Source organism: Camelus ferus, chromosome 18 (assembly GCF_009834535.1).
Source record: "Camelus ferus isolate YT-003-E chromosome 18, BCGSAC_Cfer_1.0, whole genome shotgun sequence".
In the NCBI taxonomy this organism is placed as follows: domain Eukaryota; kingdom Metazoa; phylum Chordata; class Mammalia; order Artiodactyla; family Camelidae; genus Camelus; species Camelus ferus.
The window spans coordinates 19,398,834-19,419,474 of record NC_045713.1 but is presented as its reverse complement, the minus strand read 5'-3'; the positions used below and the strand labels follow the sequence as shown (position 1 = coordinate 19,419,474).

At 50.1% G+C, this 20,641-nt stretch overlaps 1 protein-coding gene across 1 annotated transcript in view; it reads left to right on the top strand.

Moving 5' to 3' along the window:
* The first annotated feature begins 245 nt into the window (after nt 1–245).
* The window catches only part of SBK1 (SH3 domain binding kinase 1), a 47,022-nt gene continuing 26,626 nt past the window's right edge, over nt 246–20,641 (top strand). The window contains exon 1 of the mRNA XM_032460579.1: nt 246–1,054. The gene's annotated coding sequence lies outside the window, so the exon portion shown is untranslated. The remainder of the gene's footprint in view (nt 1,055–20,641) is intronic.

Below are 20,641 nucleotides of genomic sequence, written 5' to 3'. Positions count from 1 at the left end.
GGGCGATCTGACCAAGATCCAGATGCCTGTTGAGTGCTTCACAGACACGGGTGGCATCTGAGGGTCCGGTGGGAGGCAAGCCAGGCTCAGGCAGGGGTGGAATTCATATACCGCCTCCCTTCTCTCTGCTCCCGTGGCCACCCGCCCACGGCCTCCCAGCTCTGGCAGGGAAGGAGTTAACCTCCCGGCTTCTCTGCATGAATGTGGAGCTATTAATACCCACAGCCAAGCCGGTCTGCCAGAGCAGCCGCTGGAGTCAGAGGAGCAGGGAGCAGAGGGTGCTCCAGTCAGAGCCGGAGCTGCAGCCAGGGCTCCAGGGACCAGAACTTTTCTCGGGGACAGCGTGGGCACTGCACCTCACCTGGTCCTCGCCCACCTTTCACCTTCAGGTCCTGACCCTCCTCCCTCCTGGAGGCCACCCGTGCCACCCACCACCCCAGCAGGGGAGAACAAACTTTCTTAGGGAAACCACCTCCACTGCTGGGACGGGGAGGAGCAGACGGCTGGACAGACAGATGAACAGATGGACAGGGCATCTGCGAGCCTGTCCTCCCAGGCCTGCCTCTGAGAGTCAGCAGCAGAGTGAGCAGCTGAGGGGCCTCGGGCACCACGAGGGGCAGCGAGGGGCCCTGCCGGACCTTTGTCCACCGGCCAGCCACTTCTGAGTCCCGGTGGCTGGCAGCTGCTTCCCCAGGCCCAGCCCCGTGGCTGGCAGCCCTGCGGGTCAGGACAGCAGTTCCCATCAGCCAGAGCCACAGGCTCTTCCACCCACCGAGGCGACGGGTAACCTGAGTGAAAAGGCACAGGTGGCAGGTGGGCAGGCGCGGGGTCCTGAGGCCAATGGGCTACTGACCCTGGAGCATGCTGGCTCGGGGACCCCTGCCCAGACAAGGGACGATGCTGCTGAGGCCACCACCAGCCACCCCTGCCCCGTCCTGGAGCTGCCTCCAGCCTGGCCCCTGGGCTGTGGAACTGAGGATGTGCCAGCCTTCTGCTTCATCTGTTTCCACAAGGAGGAGGAGGAGGAGCTGCTGGAAGAGGTCCCACTGCAGAGGTCAGTGCTCATGGTGGGCAGTGGGTGGGCAGGGTGAGGCCACAGGGCTGGGATCAGGGCCCCTCAGGCAGTCCTGCTTCCGAGTTTCCCTGTCTGTCCACTCCTGACCACCCACTACCACCTCCCTGGTCAGACTCTCAGATCTCTCACCTGGGTGTCATCACAGCCTCCTCCCTGGGACCCTCCTATCCTTCCCGATTGTGGTCATGTTCCCCCCTGCTCAGAGTTCTCCATGGCTCCTGGCTCCCAAAGGATGAAGTCAACACTCAGGTCGGCATTCAAGGCTTGTGTGACCAGGCCAGCCCCACCCACCTCATCTTGCTCTGCTCTCTTGTATTCACCCCCAGACTTCCCATCCCCTGGCTCCCCTCCATCCAGGCCCAGCTGCAATACCTCCTCCTCCAGGAAGCCCTCTAGGGAGCCCCTGACCCTTCCCAAGCTGAGAGCCACCTTTCCCCCCTGCCCGGCACTGACACTTAACAGTGTTCAATTTTTGTTGAATGAATGAGTGGAAATGTCTGCACGTGCTTATGCATGTGTGTATGAATGTGTGGGTATAATAGAAAGTGAGGGGAGGGGAATGGAGGTTTGTGCGGCTGTATGATCGGGTATTTGGGGGTGAGTGTATGTGATTGTGAGTATGTGCATGTGTTTATGGCAGTGGGTGTGAGTTCTGTGTACTTCTGTGGGGGAGGGGTTGTGCACTGTGCTTAGGTTGGGGGTTCATGCCCTAGAGATCATTGTCCCTTTTGCCAGATCTCCCCACCCTCACCTTCAGGGAAACCCATGCCCCAGCCAAGTTCATTTCCCAAGCTGTGACCACAGACTCCGGGAATAGATGGAATGTCTGCAGGGGAGACAGGGGTCACCTCTGCTCCAGCCCAGCCCGCCCACGCCTCCATCACCGCCTGAGTCAGCACTGCCCTGGGTGGGGAGAAGGGCAGGCTCAGGGCCAGCCTAGGTGTGCCCTCCAGGCCCCTTGCTGGAGGGCGGGGATATGGGCTCCTGCAGCCTAGGACAGCTTCCTCCCTGAATCTCACTGTTGGACTTGGATCAGTCATTTCCCCTCTATGGGCCTCTGTCTCCTCCCCTGTGAAAGGGTGGGATGCTCCCTATATGGCTGTCAGCTCGTTCGGCAGTGACTGAACAGTCAGAGAGCACCAGGGCCCCAGCTCCCACGGGGTCCAGCCTGCTGGGAGACCTGCCAGCGAACAGATCAGTTTGGCAGAGTGGTGGGCGCCTTGGTGGGCGTGGGTGTACTGTGCTCAGGGAGTAAGGCTGGGGGACTGACCCACCTCTGCCCGCAGGAGCCCTAGGAGACCCTGCAGATCTGTCTTAAAGTATGGGTCCTCTTCCAGGTGGTGAGTGGAGTTTAAGAAAGGGCATTCCAGGCAGCAGGACGGGCAAGAGCAAAGGCTTGGTGGTATGACAAAGAAATTGTGTGGGCATGGTGGACATGGGTCTGGCAGGGGCACAGGGGCCAGATCACCAGGGGCCTTGACTGCTGAGCCAAGGACTCGATCTGTAAGCAATGGGGTGAGTGATGGGGAGGGCTTGAAGCAAAATGGGGCTGACTTACATGATTCCGTGAGATCACAGGTGTGGAAGTGTTTCTCAAACTCCTAAGCAATGAACTCCTAAGAGCATCACTGTTTTCACAACAGGAGCTCAAAATCCTTGTTGAATGAATCTGATGTGGGGAGACAGGACATTAGAATCACTGAGTTGACTATTTAAAAATACACACTTCTAGGCCCTGCCCTGGATACTTTGTGGCCTCAAGTGTTAGAGGGGATGGATGTGTAATTTTAATCAGTCCCTCCCCACCCACAGCAGCTTGAGCAAACCAGCCTTTGGGAAACCCCAGAATGAGATCAGGCAGCCAGGAGATCCTGCCCTCTTCCCTCATTCCCCCATCTCCCCCTCCAACTTTGGGGACTCCCCCTGTAGGGCATGCCCCTCTGCCTCCTGCCCTAGCGGTATGGTGGCCTGTGTTTACAGAACCCAGTCTCCTTTCCAGTTGGTGGGCGCTGGCCCTTTAAGACTTCAAGAGGGGACACCGCCAGGCTGGGCAGAGACAGTGACCACAGGTGCCAGGTGGTGAAGCTAAAAATACTGAGTGATGTGGATGCCCAGGCTACAGGAGCCAGGCAGGGCTAGCAGGGAAGGTGGGAGGGAAGGCTCCGGAGTGTTTCGTTCCTACTGGAGGAGGGGCAGTGGGCAGTGAGGTTTGGTGGGGTCACTTTGGGGGTTTAGAGGAGCCTGCCAGCCAGCCCCCCTCCTCCCAGCCTTTCTCCAGCCCCTGGAAGGTGCCAGGATTCACTCCCAATAGCTGCCGTCTTGAGCAGCCCCAGGGCATGCTAATTCTGCTGCATCCTGCTTCTCTGGGACTCTGGGGAAGTCATTTCTTCTCTTTGAGCCTCTGTAAAATTAAAGAATTGGACTTGCTTGGGCACCTTTAGGGACAGAGAAGCCATGTGGGGTGCAGACACCCAATTCACTCATTTGTGAATTCAACAAATTTTTCCTGAGTCCTCCTGGGGACTGGATGCTGAGGCCACTGCAATGAACAGGACACAGGCACTGCCTGGGAGGAGCCCAGTGAGGACATGCAGCACACAGGAAGGATTACAATGTGCTGTCACTGAGGTGTGAACATTGTGCCCTCAGCTTCTGTTGTGAGATGATGCAAGAAACTGCCCCACTGAGAACACGCCCGCATTTGATGAACACTTGTCAGCAAAAGCATCACCCAACAGCCACCGCCATCTGGTGCTTGATGTGTGTGAGTAACTAAGATGAGGCTCCATGCCTTAACAAACAGGCCCGGAACCGTGCGGCTTCACACCACAGAGCCTCCTGTCCTGCTCGTGGGAAGTCTAGAGGGGGCTGGGGTGTGGGGGAGACTTTGCTCCACTTAGTCCTTTGGGACCCAGGCTCCTCCCACCTTATGACTCTGTCATCATCCAGGGCCTCTGAATCCACTGCCAGATTCTCTGTATACAGATGAAGAAGAAAGAGGGTGAAGCTCACATGGGAGGGTTTTCTGAGCCAAAGCTGCAAGTGGCCTACTTCACTTCTGCCCACACTCCTTGGCTAGCGCAGCTGAGTGCAAAAGAAACTGGGAAATGTAGTCCTGTTGTGAAAATGACATAGCCGGTATACATGAAACTAGCCAGCACGACACAGGTGCCCAGCGTGTCCGTGGGAGATGCATCCATTCATTCTCTAAATTTCACCCAGCACCCTCAGTAGACTAGCACTAGAAATTGGATGGTGAAAATAGCAGTCCTACACTCGCTGGGCTTCCATCAAATGGGGGAGTCAAACAAAACACAAGTAAACCAGTAAACAAATGCGATCATCCCTGATCAAAACCCAGTGGTAAGGAAATGACCAGAGGGATGGTGGGGGAGACATCCACTTTGCATAAAAGGGGAAGGGGAGGTAGGGACAAGTCATCTGAGACCTCAAGGATGAGAAGGAGCTGGGCAGAGTTGGGGGAAGCACATTCCAAGCACAGAGAACAGAGAGTGTAAAGGCCCAAAGGCAGGCTGGAGTTTGGGGAGTGTGAGAAAATATCAGGTCAGCGTGGCTATTGCAGAGCGAATGATGGGGAGAGTGACATGAGTGATGGGGAGAGACAGGGATGGGCTGGATCACAGAGGTCTTGTGGGCCATGGTGAGGAGGATGGATTCTAGTCTGGAAAGAATTGAGAAAGCTTTAGAGGCTTTTAAGTCGGGGAAGCAATAAAATTTGATGGACATCTTCAGTGATCCCTTGGGCTGTTCTGGGGAGAATCCACAGCAGCCAGGCCAGAGTGGACTCAGGAAACCAGCATGGGGGTCGTGGTGATGATGGAGAAGTCACGACGTTGGCCTGGACCAAGGTGGACCTTGGAAATGGTGGAAATAGATGCCGTCTAGAAATATTTAAGAGACAGGGTTTGCTGATGGGTTAAAGGAAGAAGGGAGTGGGGAGGGTAGAGCTCAAAGTGGTAGAAAACATGCTTAGCATGAATGAGGTCCTGGGTTCAATCTCCAGTACCTCCTCTAAAAAAACTAACTAAATAAATAAACCCAATTACCTCCCCCCTACACACACACACACACACACACACACACACACACACACACACAAAACTAAAAAACTGAAAAAAAATTATTAAAAAAAAAAGGAAGAAGAGAATCAAGGATGCATCTGAGGTTTCTGAGTTGGGTAAGTGCGTGGAGGACAGGAAGTCTCAGGGGAGGGAAGAGGCTTGGTGGGAAACTCAAGAATTCGGCCACAGATGTTTTCAACACATGAAGCGCATGAGATGTCCAAGTGAAGATATCAAGTGAGGATTTAACACTGAGTCTGCAGCTCAAAGCTGGAGTCTCTTGGTTGGTGATAGGATATCACAGACACCAACCTGACTATGGCATTGAAACCCATGAGGTTGCACTGGAGGGAGCAGGGGAAAGGGGAGCTCCCAGGATGGAGCCCTGGGGAACTCCACACCTTTGAGGTCACGAGGAGGAGAAGCTGACAAGGGTGGAAGAGAAGTAAAGCAGGAGGAAAACCAGGGGTGTGGACAGTCACGGAAACCAAGAGGAGAGAGAGGTGGACAGTTGGCTTCCAAGATGCCAAACAGCCAAGGAAAACGGGATTAGGTTCAGCAGCACAGACATTGAAAGTGACTTGGATAAGGACAGTTCATGGAGGTGTAGAGACACAAGCAGATGTGAGCAGAGACATCTGGTTAAAGATGGTGGATTGAATACACACATTTAATTTCTCCAGGTCCTGAAACCCCATTAAAAGGAAGTGAGTGGGGTTTTAATGCACACATATGAGTGTTTTGTTGCTGCTGTAAGAAACGACCACAAACTTAGTTGTTGAAAACCAGACTGATCATCTTACAGACTCTGTCAGAAATCCAACACAGGTCTCCTTGGGCTAAAATCAAGATGTTGACAGGGCTGCTCTGGGAAGCCTCTTTCTGGAAGAACTTTCGGGAAGCTCTAGGGGAGACTCCATTTCCTTGTCTTTTCCAAGGTGCTGTTTTCCAGAGGGCCCTCTCCCTCCAGCAAGGTGGCATCTCTCTGGTTCCGCTTCTCCCATCATGTCTTGGACACACTGGGAAAGGTTCTCTGCTTTTAATGCTGCTAGTGGTTAGACTGGGTTTACCTGAGTAATCCAGGCTCACTCCCCGCCCTCCAGGTCCTTTAACCTTGATCACACCTGCAAAGTCTCTTCCTGCCACCTAAAGTAACATAATCCCGGGTTCTGAGGATTGGGAGGGGCCATTTTTCTGCCTCCCACAGTATGAATCAGCAAGAAATATTACATTGAAAACAGAGACAATAGCCACACAGTTTTAGAATCTAGAAAGCAGAGGAACGGGTGGTAAGCGGTGTAGTGTCAATGACCTTGCACCTCAAGTAAACTCTACGTTGGGCGTGAGAAAAACCAAGGGGCACCACAGTTTCCCTCTTCAAAACCCCAAAAGGCGCACGTATTAATGAACTAAGTACCCATGGAAATGGGAGTAAAGCTGGGGCCAAAAACAGGAGGACTGGTCTAAGAAGGGCGTTAAATTCTCAGATTTCCTTCTCCATGCAGCACGGCTGGGCAGCGGCCCCTCCCCCACCCTGACAAAGACAGAAGGTTTATTCTGCAGAGAGGATAAAACACAGGGTCTCTGCACTGAGGACATGGCACCGTGAGGGTGAGGGGGGAGATCTGCACCCGACTGGTGGGATTATTTGGATATTGCATCCTGAATGTGGGGAGCCCTGCCCCCGCCCCCATCACCTTGGGGCCTTCTTCCCCCACTAGGCTCCCAGAACGCTGAAGTCTGGTCTCAACTCTCCAGGCAGGACACTGCCCAGCTCACTCCCTTCAATCTCTGAATATATTAACGATGGGTATTTTGTTCTTGCCGTTCTCTCCTTTCCTGTTTTAATTTTCTTCTCTCCTTGCATGGTTTGTTTCCTCCAAAAATTTTTTTTTCCTGTTTGTATTAGTTCTTTTATCTTAGAGTCCAACTCTCCAAGAAAATGACACCTAAATAGGTTGGCATCGAGGATTTCCCACTGAAACAGCCCAACTCGAATTCTCTACATTAACCCCCTGAGTCAGCCCAACTTCCCAACTTGCTTGGATAAATTGTATTTTCATATTCTTTAATCAAGGCATAATTATAGCAAAATGCAAAGGCCTTAAGTGGTCAGTTTAATGAGTTTTGACAAATGTAGACGCCTGAGTAACCCACACCTCAATCAAGATATTGCCATGGGAAGTAACATACTCAGAGTTTTAGCATGCCCCGGTCAATACCCACCACGCACACAGGCAACCACCATTCTATCAGCTCCTCAACTCTCTTAACTATGAGCTGATAACCAGGGACCATCAACATTTGAAAAAAACCTCCAATACATGGGGCAGAACAAAAACAGAAAAAGAGAATTTGGAGGAAACATAATATGCAGGGAAAAGAAAACTTTAAGACAAAACTATTATTACTATATTCAGAGATTTAGGAAAATATATTGCAACTATGAAACAAAAACTAGATGATTTTGAAAGAAAAAACCTCTAAGCATGAACAAAACAATTCTTAAAAATTAAGAATATCATGGGGATGCGGGTATAGCTAAGTTGTAGAGCCCATGTTTAACGTACACAAGGTCCTGGGTTCGATCCCCAATACCTCAACCAAAAACAAAAACAAAAGAAATAAAGTTGTAAATTAAAAAAAAAAAAGAATATCATAGCAGAAATGGAAAATTTATTTAAAAGAGTTAGGACAGGAGTCAGCAAACGACAGCCTGTGGGCCAAATCCAGCCTGTCGCCTGTTTTTTAAATAAAGTTTTATTGAAACACCGCTACACCCATTCATGTACTGCCTATGACTGCTTTCACATTGGTGAAACTTCCAATCCTGAATTTCCAAACTGAAAGGACCCACTGTGCCCAACCAAAGGATAAAAATAGACCTACAGCGTTAAATTTAAGAACACAGGGACAAGAAGATAATTCTACCAGATTCTACAAAGGATCAAGAAACAGAATGGCATCAGACTTCTCAGTAGCAATTTTGGAAACCAGAAGTCAATGGAGCAGTTTTCAAAAGTATGAAAGAAAGTTATTTTCAGCCTAGAATTCTACACCTAGCCAAACCATTAATAAAGTAGAAAAAAAGATATTTTCAGATTTACCAGGGCTCAAAAAAGTTATCTCCCACACACCCTTTCTTAAGAAAGCTACTAGAGGATGTGTTCCACTAAAACAAGGGAGTAAACCAAGAAAGAGTAGGACTTGGGATCCAGGAAACAGGGGAGCCAAAACAAGAGAGAGGGAAGGGCGTCTCCCAGATGTTGGTGAAGGGAGCTCCCAGGGCAGCGCCTCTGGGCAGCAGGCCTAGAAGACAGGCAGTTCACATTGGCATAAGTCAGAAGGTTCTAGAAAAGATTTCTTCAAGGAGATGAAACTGATAGACTACCTAATGTATTTAAATGTCTGTGAGATTTACACAACTAAGACAGAGTGTGGGTTAAATTAGACATAAACACCTAGAAAAACAGGGCCTACCCCTAAGAAAAGACTTATTAAACCCAGGAAATAAAACTTTTGGGCAGAAAAGGGAAATTAAAATTTTTTAACTTCTGCTCTAAGACACTATTAAGAGAATAAGAAAATAAGCCAGAGAATGGGAGAAAAATATTTGCAAGAGTCGTCTGATTCTGGTATAGAACCGTATAACTGATAAAGGACTGTTAAACAAAGTGTACAAAGAACTCGTAAAACTCAACAATAAGAAAATTAACAGCCCAATTTAAAAAATGGGCCAAGGATCTGAACAATCACTTCACCAAAGATGAAATACAGATGGCAAATAAGCATATAAAAGATGCTCAACATCATATGCTGTTTGGAAATAGCAAATTAAAACAACAATGAGATATCACTACACACTTACTAGAACAACTAAAATCCAAAACACTGACAGCGCCAAATGCTGGGGAGGATATGAAGCAACAGGTATTCATTGCTGTGGGGATGCAAAATGGTACAGTCACTTTGGAAGACAGGCTGGCAGTTTCTTACAAAGCTAAACACAGTCTTACCTACCATCCAACAAATAGCATTCTTTGGTATTTACCCGAATGAGTTGAAAACTTACGACTGCACAAAAACCTGCACATGAATGTTTATAGCAGCTTTATTCATCATTGCCAAAAACTTGGATGCATCCAATATGTCCTTCAATAGCCAATGGATAAACTATGATATAGCCATACAACGGAATATTATTTAGTGATAAAAAGAAACGAGCTACCAAGTCACAAAGAGGAATAGAAGAATCTTAAGTGCATATGGCTAGGTGGAAGAAGCAAATTCGAAAAGGCTACCTACTACACGACTTCAAATATATGACATTCTGAAAGAGTCAAAACTATAGAGACAGTAGAAAGATCAGTGGTTGCCAGAGGCTTGTGGGGAGGGAGGAGGGAAGGATGAATAGACAGAGCACAGGGGATTTTTAGGGCAGTGAAACTATTTTGTATGATACCGTAATGGTGCGTCTATGACTATGCATTTGTCAAAACCCATAGATACACAACAGAGTGAGTCCTCATGTAAACTATGGACTTTAGTTAATGTTAGTGCATCAGTATTGGTTCAGCAATTGTAACAAGTAAACCACAATAATACAAGATGCTAATATAGGGGAAAATGAGGAGGGGTGTACATGGGAACTCTCTGTACTTTCTGCTCAGTTGTTCTATAAACCTAAAACGACTCCAAAAAAATAAAGTCTATGATAAAGAAGAAAAAAAAGGGAAAGAGATCATAGTATTCCACTGAAAGTTGTAAGTAATGTTTCCACAATATGTAAACACTACCAATCTTCTTTTTTTAATTGAAGTATTGTCAGTTTACAATGTTGTGTCAATTTCTGGTGTAGAGCATGTTTCAGTCATACATAGACATGTATATATTCGTTTCCATATTCTTTTTCATTAGAGGTTACTACGAGATATTGAATAGAGTTCCCTGAACACTACCAATCTAACCAATATTACGATGCAACCAATATTATGATGTTCTGGGTGGGTGGGAGACAGGAAGTGGAGGGGAATTGACATCAGGGAGCTAAATCCTCATCTTCCAAAGTGGGAAATAGAGAGGTAAAGCCTAAAACTAGAAAAAGCAGAACCTAAAACATGCTGTGAAGGAAACGTAGGGGTGAAAACTACTAATAATTGGAAACTGTTGTCCCTAAGAAATGGGAAATGGGAGTGGGGGGCTGCCCATGGTTCTGGATTCTGAAATGTGAGCATGTTTAATGTAAATAAAAAATTAAAACCATATTTACAAAAGGAAAGTGGAACTAGCCATGAGAACCAAAGAGAAAGTGGGAGGTCGTAGAGGAAGATTTACTGTGCAGAGGGTCGAAGAAAGGGATGGAGACACGTGGTGAAGGGGAGAGGTGATCCTGGAGAAAGGAGGAGCGGGTGCAGGGGAGTCCTGAAGAAACCAGGGCCCCAGAGAGGGGATGGCCTCAGGAGAAAGGCGTCCTCCTGCTGAAGAAGTTGGAAGGAGCTGGGGGAAGTTCGTGCTTTGATGGCGGGAGCCAATGGAACTGAATCTGATCCATCTGTTTTCTCAGTGGCATGGAGCCACAGTTTGAGGGGAGAGGAGAAGGTGGGGAGGGTCTTCCAAGACCTTGCCATTCAGAGCTGGGTGCCCAGACCAGCAGCATCAGCACCACCTGGGGGCCGGTTAGAAGTGCAGCATCTCAGGCCTCACCCAGATCCTTAGGAGATTCACAGCAAATTCAAGCTTGAGAAGCATTGCTCAGAGACAGTGAGGGAAAGCAACGGGCAGGCATCGTGGGGTTGTGGACCAGCGGTGGGTGTCCCTTTGGGACCATGAAAGGAAACTTCTGGCTTGGTGTGGGACCCTCTGGGCAGTGCTGGCTTGTGCAGCACAGGCACAGAGCAGGTGATGGTTGGCATTTTGCCAGGCAGGTACTCCACAAGAAAGCCTGGCACAGGAGTGAGGGGGTTCCAGGGAGCAGCCATGGCGATGGTGTGCAGAGCCCAAGCAGGGAAAGGTGGATAGTCATGGCAGAAGGGGTTGATGGGCAGTGAGAAAGTGATGGGGGCAGTGGATGGGTGGCCTTAAAGAGAGCACAGAGCTGTTGCTTGTGGATACCAGAGCAAGGGATGAAGAGGCTGGAAGGGGGAAAGGTAGAGGGAGATAATCAACACAGAGATCTCAGAGAGGGTGGTCGTTGCGGTAATTACAAGGCGTGGGCTGTGAGCCTAGGAGCTGGGGCAGAAGGGAGCGGAGAGGGTTAAGGTGACAGAAAAAGCCACGGACCCAAGAGGCCTGCTGTAGGCTGTCTGAGATCTCCTCTGTCCTATCCTCTGAGGTTTGTACCCTGGAAGTGTAAAGATGGTGAGAGAAGAGACTGAATCATTTGCTCTGGGCGTGGCCTGGGCATAAGAATTTTTGAAAGCTCTCCAGTAGTTTATAATATGCAGTAGAGTTTGAGAACCACTGGAGTATGCAGAGACCAAGGCTCTGAGAGAGAGAAAGATACACAGGGAAGAAATGAGAAGGTACCTGGAGAAAGGGTCCTTGAGAGGAGCAGCTGGGTAGGGACTGCGTGTCCTGGGCTGTAGGTGAGAAGATGAAGATGCGGTGGTCTTCCCTGGGAGACCTGGATAGTAAATGTGTGCGTGCCCGTGCGTGCGTGCGTGCGTGCGTGTGCGTGTGTGAGAAAGACAGGCAGAAACCGAGAGACAGCGAGGTCAGCGCCAGGGTAGCCCATCGTCTGTCCAGCACTGCGGCGGACCGGCCGCTAGAGGGAGCACCGCGCCCGCACATGCGGGGATGGTCCAGCAGGTTTCCTCAGTGAAGCTTCCAGCATCTTTCTGACAATTTCTATATTCAAAGTTCAGATTCTGCAGTCACACACCCCTGGGTTTAACTCCAGGTCTCACTACCTGTAGGCTGTGTGAACTTGGCCAGTTACCCAACCGCTCTGTAACCCAGTTTCGTCAGCGGTACAATGGGCAGAGAGATCATTCTCACTTGAGATGGTTCAGAGGCTGAATGAGGTCAGGCGTGTGAAGCACTGCGCCACACTGGGGAATGGCTAACCCGACCCGACAGTGGAGGAGGTTTTGCCACTGCTTCTGTTTCTACTTCTCCCGCAGTCCCTCAGCCCAGACCTGCCCAGCGTAGACTCAGGATGAGAAATAGGGGTGGACCTCTGGATTGGGGGAGAGCAGAGGCTGGGTTGGGGGTTTTGGAGCAAACCTCACTTTGTGGCTCATTCCTGGCATGGTGTCATCCTTCTGACCTCAGGCCTTCCTCACCTCCTCCAGGTGCCCAAGGGACCAGCAACTGCCCTTGCCTGGCAACCACATCATCCCTGGAGCAATGTCAGTACCTGGTACCCACAGCAGTACCTGGCTATGAGGGGGTAGATGCACTCCTTCCCAGCTCCTGCCCAGCCCAGCCAAGAGCTGACTTACGAGGCCGCACCCCAGGTGGTGTCTGCGATCCCAAATTTGCCAAGACCCCAGGTTGTAGGGGTTGTAGTAAGCAGAAGGCCCACAGAAGCAGTTCCTCTGTCCTGTTCATGGTCCACAGAAGGGTATAGCCTGCCTGACCTTTTTTTTTTTTTTTTTTTAATGACTTGCCAATATTTTAAAAATTAGGGCATTGCACCTTAGGATCCAGATTTCCAACTTCTCTTGAAGAATTGGAAGCTCTGAAAACCTGAGTTCATATTCGCACATGTCAGTAACATGTCACAGGTAACAGGTCACAGGAGAGGACCATTCAGATGAGCCAGTGCTCTCCAGCTCACCACTGTCCCACCCGGGCCATGTGCCCTATTCACAGCCCCTCCCTGGCCCCCACAAGCATCTCAGTCTGCAACCCTGTGAAGGGAGAACTATACCAAAGAGGGTTCATGTAAACAGGTCCATGTTGCAGCCATTGGCCCAAGGCAGGCATAAATGCAGAGGTAGAGGGGTGGGGTGCCCCAGAAATGTGAGCTAACTCCCAGGGTCAAGGAATCCTGGGGGCCAGAGAGCTGCTTGCTGTCCTCAGGCATTTGTGGAACTTCACGGTCCAGGGGCCAAGAGCAAACTGCACACACACACATACACACACACACACATGCACATACCACTCCATTATCCAGTCTGTCAGCAGATCTTGCCACTTCTCACCTCTTTTTCTACTGTGTGGCCTGTTGTTCTCTTCTCTCACCTGGCTAGGTACAGGAGCCTCCTCACTTCTGCTCTTGCTCTTGTAGTCTGTCTTCCCCACAGCAGCCAGAGGGAACCTCTTAACACCTACAAAGTGCCTCATCCCTCCACTGCTCAAAACCCTCCAAGGACTCCCATTCCACTCAGAGTCAATGAAAAAAAGCTTACAGTGGCCCTGAATGAACTGTCCCCATCACCTCTCTTCTCCTCCCATGCTCCATCAGCCTCCACATTGTTCTGAGCATCCCAAGCACATACCCTGACCTCAGGGCCTTTGCACTAGCTGTTCCCTCTGCCTGGCCCACTGTACTTCTCCTCTCTCCCCATATCTGCATGGCTCCCTTCCTCCATCACTTCCTTCAAGCTTCTGCTCAAATGTATCCTACTCTGTGAGGACTTCCCTATATGCCCTGTCTCCTCCCTGCTTTATGTCTTCCCTCACACTAAGCCCGGGAAGTAGAACCATTTACTCGTGAATCCTGTTTATTGCCTTCTCCCCTCACTACCATGGATGAGGGAAGGGATTTTTCTCTGTTTGATTCATTGCAAACAGCACCTAGCCTATAGAAGGCATTCAATACTATTTGGTAATTGAATTAATGAATGAACGAATGAATGAATATGAGAAATGAGGGCAGTAACAGAAGTAAGCAAAGTGGCTTGAGGACTCAGACTGCGTGTGTCATGCAGAGTGTGACCAGCGTCCCCGCGCTGGGCCCCAAACTTGGGCTTTGCTGCTCTGTGGTTGGCATCTTGCAATTTTTAATCGTTTCATCTTTGAAGTGTGACTGAGGTCTGATGGGACAATGAAGTAGGTACAGTGATCAATCCCACTCCTCACATTACCTGGATGGGGTCTTGGCCACGCACTCCTTCCTCCCGCCAATCATCACTGCTGTCCTTTGTCTGGCAGCGGCCCGGGTGCAGGCAGGCTCCATGTTGGATGTTCACCGAGGTGGCCCCAGGCACCCTGAGGGTCTGCACCAGCCCCAAGAGCATCCCCGTGCCCACAGGAGCATGACATTAAATAGCAAATGCAAAACACCATGGCAGGCTGAGAGACCGGCTTGGGTAGAAAGGGAAAGCTTTTGTTCTGCTTCCTGAACAAGAGGGCCCCTCCCCCATTGGGTAGCTGGCCCTGGTGTCAAGGACGCACCCCTCACAATGGCAAGTGCTGTAGCCACGGGCGCTGTTGTTGTTGTTGTTACTCAAGACCCCGTGATGAGAGGAAAACAGGGCCAAGCAAGAGAAAGCCCCCAGGCTCCTGGGCCAGCTGCTGGCCTCCCAGGGGACCAGCCCAGGCCTGGAAGAGAACATTCCTCTGCCCTCCCCACTACCTGCCTTGCATCTGTGCCGTGAGCGTGAGCAGTGGGCTGAGAAGGAGCCTGGCCATGGCCCTTCCTCTCGGCCTCAGTCGCCACATCTGTGAGCTGGGATCCCTCTGGCAGTGACAGCGAGTGCTTTGTCAGCTTAAACCTGGGGGATGTGTGGGTGGCAGTCATGGTTCCCAACCTGTCACAGGGGTTGTCGTGGCTGCTCTGTAGGGTCCCTGGGTCAGGGCTCGATTTCTGCCCCCATGCCCTAAAATGTTCAAAGGGTAATAAATATAGCTTTAACCCCTGAGGGATGGGTAACAGGGGACCAGGCCTCGGAGGTGACTTCAACCCAAGCATCAATAGCATACATGGCCCTGGTGAGGACGCCAGACCCTTATGGTAACTTTAGACCAGACCCTGGGGGTGGCTGTAGACCCTGAGGGTCACTGCAGGTCTTGGTATTGGCCTCAGTGGCCTCAGAGCCCATGAGTGACTGCAGATCTGGTGACACTGGGGTGGCGCCAGGCACTTCATCCCCCCTCCCTCCGTCCTGCCTAAGCCCCCATCTCTCCCCAGCCGCTAGAATTTGAGCCATTCTCCAGGATCCACTTAATTAGCCAAGCTCATTAACTCCCACGGGCTTCTCCTCCCCACCTAATTAACTGACTTAATTAGGGCTTGCAGGCCTGGCTCCACCCAGCCCCCTCCTGCTCCAACCCTGCCCACCTCCTCCAGGCCCCTGGCTCAGTCAAGCCTCCAGCAGCCTGGGAAGGGATGAGGGTGGGGCCTGGCCCTTCCAACACTGCAGGCCTCCACCCTGGGTCCCTCTGTCCAGGCCCAGGCCCAGAGCTTTGTCCCTCTCAGGCAGCAGCCCACAGGCAGAGGAGTGGAAACTGAGATAGAGAGACAGGTGGGGAGAGGGATGGAAACGAGATATGGGGAGTCAAGTAAGAGGAGGAGGTGAGGGCTCTTTGGGACAGATGGGCTGGGCAGCGGGGTGGTTAGGGGCCTGGATGCTGGAGCCTGCCTGGGTTCCAGCCCCAGTTAGCGTGTGAACCTTACAACTCCTCGCCTCCCTGTGTCTCGGGACCACAGTGATAGCGCACCCACACTGTAAAGTCCTTGTGAGGCTTAAACGAGTTAATATATGTAAAACGCTTAGAACCTGGCCCACTACAGATCTGTGTTTGTTAAATAAGTGGGTGGTAGAAATGGACCAAGTGTCCCTGCGGGTGAGGGGCTGCAGGAACGGAGAGGACAGCCAGAGGGTGGTGTCCCCAGGGGTCAGGGAGACCCCCAGGCAAGTTCTGGGGTGCCAGCAATAGACTGGGCCTGGAAACTCCACAGGAAGCTGCCATCTGGGAGGGAATCTTGGCTGGGGAGAGGTTAAAGGGACAGGTGGCAAGAAGGATACATGACACAGTATCCTGCTCCTACTCCAGGGAGTAAGAGGCTGGCCCTGTTAGTTCAGGACCTCTATGCTCTGTGCCTCAGTTTCCCCATGGAGGGGAAGGCCTAACCTTGTGGAAACACCTGGCACATCTTAGATGCCTAATAAATGTCCAAAGACTCATCCCTGAGAAGTGAGGTAATATGAAAAGGTGCTCAACAACCTTCACCTCCTCTGGGACCAAAGTAAAGAAAATGGGTGGTGCCAGCAGCAGGCAGGTTGTGGGTTAGATGTAAGATGGAACTTCTGGGATTGAGAAGTACAAGATCCCGAAGGTGGGAAGGAGAGAAACTGTCTGGGCTGCTCAGTGGGCTCCAGGGGAGAGATGGCCAATCAGCAATAAGCAGGAAGGAGTGAGATGGGGCCCTGAACACTAGGGTGGCCCTTTACCTACTTAGCTCAGAGTTTGACATTTGTGGGTGTGATTAGTTTAGTGTCTCCCCTACTAGACTGGAAGCTCCCAAAAGTAAGGATTGTCTGTTTAGCCCACCCTTTTATCCTGGTGCCCTCATACAGTAGGTGCCCAGGAATAAGTGAATTCATGCATTTGTGCCTTGGCCAGGAACCCAGAGGTTCCTGATCCTTAAAGAAGGGGCCCCATGTGGCACCCCAGGCACCCACCCTGCATGTTCGGCTCTGAACCACCCCCAGCTCCTCAAAAACAACCACCCTTTGAGGGCAGGAGCTGGACTCCAGAGATTCCAAACTCCTGCTCCTGGTGGGCTGGGCTCTGCCTGAGAATCCCCTTGTACAGCCTGGGATGCTGAGGAATAGTGATTATGGGGGAGAGGGGAGGACTTTTCATTTACCCCTGCATTTTTTGTTGACTTTTTTTTTTTTTTTTGGTGATGGGAGGTTTGTTTGTTTGTTTTAAGGGAGGCACTGGGGATTGAACCCAGGACCTCATGCTCACTAGGTGTGCACTCCCACTGAGCAATACCCTCTCCCTGCATTTTTAAACACTTTAGAAACCCACATTTACAAACAGTGTAAAGAGCTTGGGGTTGGAAGTGACAGAGACCCAAGTCTAACTGGGTCCAATCACAAAAAGGACTTTATTTGGTTACACAGCCAAGAAGTCCAGATCTTCAGGCATGGCTAGATCCAGGGGCTCAAATGATGGCACAGGGATTCTGACGCTCTCCGTCTCTTGGCTTTGCTGTGTTGGCTTCACCCTCTGGAAGGTTCTCTCTGGTAGAAGCAACTCCAGGCTTACATCCCACCCTCTCTCAGTGCAATGGAAAGAGAGTTCTATCCTATTGGCCTGCCATGGGGCAAAGACCCATCTCAGAAACAATCCCTATGGCCAGGGGGCTGGTAGACACTGACTGGTGGGAGCTGTGTCATAAGCCTAGAGTAGAACAGGAGAGCCCCACCTTCAGAACCTCTAATGAATAGGAAAGGGTATGTCAAGGAATGTGAGTCCCCAAAGGAAAACTGGGGTTCGGTTGCTAAAAATGGGGGACAGATGATGCTGTGTAATGGAGTTCCACTCCTCTTGGAACAGGTAGGCATCACTCCAGCCCCAGGACCCCGTTCTCAGTGCTGGTTATTTGTGGCAGACACTGTCCGTTCCCCACCCATATCTCCTGGGCCCCTTCCCAATTTCTACTTGCCAGCATCCTCACCTCTTTTCTCCAGGGCTTGCTCTGCTCCAGGTTGTTCTGCCCACATCCGCAGCGCTGCCTGCACCCCGCACCCAGCAGCTCTCACCGATGACTGACAGGAGCTGGGATATAATACATGTTCGGGGTATGTCAGTTCTTGTCCTACACGGATAACTTGCTTGATGGCACACCCCTTTTCACTGCCCTCCTCTCTCTCTTCTCTACCCCATCAGATCACCTCCCAAAAACCAACCTGATCTCAAATCCCTGTCTCAGGGTCTGTTTCTGGGAAACCCAAACTAGGACATCCTTAAAGCCAGCCCCCTAGGGGTATGGACAAGACAGCACTTGTTTCCTTCCAAATGTCCTCATTCCTGGGGCTGGCTTTGATGACCCATACCCAAGGAAGGAGTGGGCACTGAACAGGCTCTGTGTAGTCTTGTCTCTGGTCTGAGGATTCCAAAGGATGCTCCCTGGTCCCCTGCAATAAGTGTGGCAGGGGAGAGCCAAGTCCTCTCAGATCCTCACTCTACAACTTCCCAGAGAAACAGACACATCCAGCCCTAAAGAGCCCAGGCATTCAGAACCACCATGAGCAGTCAGTACAGGGGGCTGGCAGCCAAGGAGCCAAATGTACTACCCATCCCCACGTTCCTAGGAGAGGAAGAGATGAGATCATTAAGATCATCATTTCTTAGACCTAGCTTTAGAAAACATAGAATCACACCGTGAAAAAGTTATCTTCTTCTCTCTCTTTCTTTTTAATGGAGGTACTGGGGATTGAAACTGGGACCTTGTGCACGCTAAGCACGTGCTATACCACTGAGCTATATCACCACCCCCTCTTTGTTTTTTTAAGATACCGTTTAGAAACACTTCCACTGAGTACTTTAAATTATTTGGAAAAAGTGAAAGAAAATAAAGTGTAACCCTGTGCGCATTCACAGCTAGAATCAATGTTAACATTGTATCATATTTGTGTCAGATATTTTCAATAAAAAACCATGACAGATAAAGATGAATTCCCATGATCTGCCCCAGCCCCACTCCCATTTCCTGGATACCATCCCCCAGGGCAACCACTCCAGATAGTCTTCTCAAATCAGTTGGCATGCTTTCAGCTGCCAGGAAGAGAATTCCCTTCAAAGCAGTGCCAAGTACAACTGAGCAGCTCTGCGGTGTCATCTAGAAGCAGGTTCCTCCCTCTCTGCACTGCCATCACTCTGAACTTCCCATTGCTGGTGGCATCCTGCTGGCCACAGTCACAGAGTTGTATTTTGACACGGGAGGTGGGGATCCCAACAGGACTTTTGCTGGAACACTGTGTTTCTCACAGAATATATTCTTCAAAAAAGTATTGAGAAACTCAAAGATCCATCGCTTCCAGCTGGTGTACGTCCTGGGCTGCCCCACCGTCTGCTTTCTGATTCATCATGCATTCTGGTGGACTCTTGGTTTTCTTTATCAGTTATCACTTGAACTGTGTTTCCCAGCAGCCTAGCATGCTCCTGCTCCTGGCTTTGAGAAGCTTCTGTACTTTTGCCTAAAATGTCACTGTCTTCAGCGTCCTAAGCCAGATAGGTTCCCTGAGCTGCTCAGTCACCAGTGCCACCAGGGTCCCTGATCATGCTGCATGAGCCGGTCACTAGGAGCAATGGCATAATGGTGGCCATCTGGGGGAAGAGATTATTCCTGTACAACAAGACCACTGTAATGCAGACCAGCAAGCCAGGAACGTCTCCTTCCTGTCATGACTGGGGACAGGAGCCATAAGGGTCATCACAGAACACAGCAAAATGCCATCAGTGTTCCACTGATGGAGACTGTCAGTATGGCCAAGATAATGTCTTTTTTTTTTAAAGATCTTTTTATAAGTTTGATGTATAGTTGATTTACAATGTTGTGTTAGTTTCAAGTGCGTAGCAAAGTGATTCAGTTATATATATACATATCTATATCAAAAATTCTTTTCCAGATTCTTCTCAATTATAGGTTATTACAAGATATTGAATATAGTTCCCTGTGCTATAGGGTAGGACCTTGTTGTTTATCTATTTTATATATAGTAGTGTGTATCTGTTAATCCCAAACTCCTAATTTATCCCTCCCCTCCAACAATGTCTTAACAGAGCACTTTCAGTACAGCCGGTAGAGTTACTCAAACTCATAAAATCTGAAACATTATGATACATAGATTCTAGAAAACAGGGACTCTATTGTGATTCTTTCCCTGCTCCCCGAAACTGTAACAGAAACTTCTGACCCATCAATGAATAGAAAATGCAGCCAAAGGGAAAGTATATAATAATCAAAAGTCCTGGGGTTCCTGGTTTCATGTGCTTCCCTGTGCACAGGAGCAGCAACCAGCTGCCCAGAAAGCATGAGGACATGTCAGCATTGGAGAGGGGTGTGGGCAGGCAGAGGACTCTAAATAGAGATCTCGGTCTTGCAGTGTTTGTTCTGTGCCACTCTGGAGGTCATGGTCAAGTTTCCTCTTTTGTCTTCTGCTGTCCAAATCACACCCATCAAGACCCTCTCTTGGAAAGGCAGCATTTGCTCTGGATACAAAACTCTGAGCTGGCAAGAGTGGGTTATCTCTGGCTGTCAAGGAAAAAGGACTACAGCATTACAAACAGCTGCTTTAGTTCCTGTGTTCTGATACATTGTCCTCCAAGAAGCTGGCCAAGATGGGGTCAGATATGCAAGCGATTTGTTGGGAAAAATGCTTGGGAGGGAAACTAAGAAAGGATCCAGAGGAGGCTGGGAGAACCATCAGACTGCAACAGGTCCAAGATTTGGAAAAGGGAAAGAAGGAAGGAAGATGGGATAGGAATAGTCTTAGACTGCAGTGCAATAACGTTAAGAAAGTTTCAACAAAGCCAGTGGGGAGCCCTTGATCCCAAGTTGCCCATCAGAGAAGCCCTG